General features: G+C 35.4%; 1 protein-coding gene across 1 annotated transcript in view; it reads left to right on the top strand.

Moving 5' to 3' along the window:
• The window catches only part of LOC108913782 (E3 SUMO-protein ligase RanBP2), a gene marked incomplete at its 3' end in the record, with an annotated part of 18,379 nt that overhangs the window by 2,197 nt on the left and 13,859 nt on the right, over window positions 1–2,323 (top strand). The gene's annotated exons all lie outside the window — the stretch shown is intronic.

Below are 2,323 nucleotides of genomic sequence, written 5' to 3'. Positions count from 1 at the left end.
TTCTTAAAAATGGTTAGGATCGGGAAAATAAAATTGTAATTAAAGAATTAAATATTACTAAACATTTTAAAACAATAAAAATATGCACTTACAATGTAATTATTGAGATAATGGAATGAATATATAACGTTTTGACAAATTTGAACAAACATCTGATCCAATGAAAGGAAATATGGCAACACTGTACGCTGTATTTAACGCTTCGACTGACGTGCTATATTTGAATAGCTCGATTATAGACTATAAAATTATTCCAGTCGAAAACATATGTAGTAATAATTAATTTTTTGTAATCTAATGCAATATAATAGCAAGATGAAACAAAAATTAAATGATCTCTGCGAAACGAACAGTATATATGTTCTGTCATGATCTTCAATTTGACAAGGCGACGTCTCACTATCATACACTGAACTTCTTGATAGTTATCATATGGATTCTCGGTTTGCACATTTTACTTTTTTCTCATCAACCCACAATCTGTTTCATACACATTTTATATTACTTTTCAGTCATTACTTTTCCTTTGTATCTTGGATGTTCATTCATGTTTACGGAATAAGGGCAAAGTTGACAGTAATGACAGTTTACCCAACTTTTACCACCACGCCATAACAATGTTGCCAGATTTCATCCATAATTTTACAAGCTCTAATGAATAAATAGACACTTTTATTCAAATAAAAAGTTAATTGCCGTGCATTAAACGCGGAAAATATATGCAAGCTAATATGTGTTGTATAAATTTCATTCGTATATATTATATTTAGTTCACTCAAACTAATTTATGTAAGGTTGGTACTACAGCGAAACTACCGTGTATAAGCATAGGCTTCCCTCCCGCCTGCCCCGCAAGAGATGTATCGAACATCCTTAAGTATATAAAAAATATAATACTACAGCGAACTAACACCCACGAACAACACAAACTGTTCCACCTTTTCTACTCATGATATTATACAGAAATAAAAAAGTATTTATGCACGAATACAAGAAATACAATAACTGTTGACACATGCATCAAACATAAATTATTTTGAGGTTGACGGAAATACCTACAAAATAATGGCGATTTTCGCACATGCTCACTCGAAAAGAAAATTGGCTGGAAGCGGAACTGTCGCTTCTGGTGTTATAATTCTGTGGTTAAGGTAACAATGACACTAGTCATTAGACATTTTATTAATTGTAAAAATTATCTAACTTAAAAGTTGTAGGTACTCAAAGTATATTTACATTAACATAAGTGGCTTGCCACTTATGTTAATGTGTAACGGGCTGAAGTGTATTAGAATTTGCAACATTACAATTTGTACTCTGTTAAAGAAATTAAAACAACCTTTATTCAGGCAAATAAAATGTATAGTTTGAAACTAATTTGAACTTGATAATTTACCAACAGCTGTACCTACGAGGGTGGTCTGAAAAGTTTCCGACCTAACAAAGATACAAGACATTTTTTCAGAATTTTTTTTTTTATTTTTCATAGTCTCCTTGTAACTCTACACACTTCTTCCAGCGATGCTCCCATCTCTGTAACCCGTCCAAATAGTACTCGGCATTTTTCTCTGCAAAATAATTGTTCACGAAGGTGATTGCCTCTTCATTTGACGAAAATCTCTGTCCTCCGAGCGCAATTTTTAGATGAGGGAACAAAAAGAAGTCGCTTGGGGCTAGATTTGGTGAGTAAGGCGGATGGTCAAGCAGTTCAAACCGTTATTCGTGGATTTTCGCCATGGCAACCGCTGAGGTGTGAGACGGTGCATTGTCTTGGTGAAACAGGATTTCCTTTTTCTGCAAATGTGGCCGTTTTTCCGCAAGTTCTGCCTTCAGCTTGTCAAGTAATGATGCGTAGTATGATCCTGTAATGGTTTTTACTTTTTGAAGATAATCGATTAAAATAACTCCATGACTATCCCAAAAAACAGTCGCCATCACTTTGCCAGCCGAAAAAACAGTTTTTGCTTTTTTTGGAGCCGGTTCCCCCTTTGCAGTCCACTGTTTGGACTGTATTTTTGTTTCGGGCGTATAATGGTGTATCCAAGTTTCATCTACAGTAATTAATCGGCGCCAAAACTCGGATTTATTGCGCCTAAACTGCGCCAACAGAGCGTTGGAAATGTTCATTCGAACACGTTTTTGGTCTAACGTGAGCAAACGCGGCACCCAACGCGCGGACAGCTTTCTCATGTTTAAATGTTGATTTAATATGTGACAAACACGTTCTTTTGACATGTTCATAACCTCTGCTATCTCTCTCACTTTAATTCGGCGGTCGTCTAGCACCATTTGGTGAACTTTGGCGATGTTTTCGTCGGTAGTT

This window comes from Anoplophora glabripennis, unplaced genomic scaffold (genome assembly GCF_000390285.2).
Source record: "Anoplophora glabripennis isolate ALB-LARVAE unplaced genomic scaffold, Agla_2.0 scaffold1095, whole genome shotgun sequence".
NCBI lineage: Eukaryota > Metazoa > Arthropoda > Insecta > Coleoptera > Cerambycidae > Anoplophora > Anoplophora glabripennis.
The sequence above is the reverse complement of the archived record's forward strand: the minus strand, read 5'-3'. Positions and strand labels throughout refer to the sequence as shown.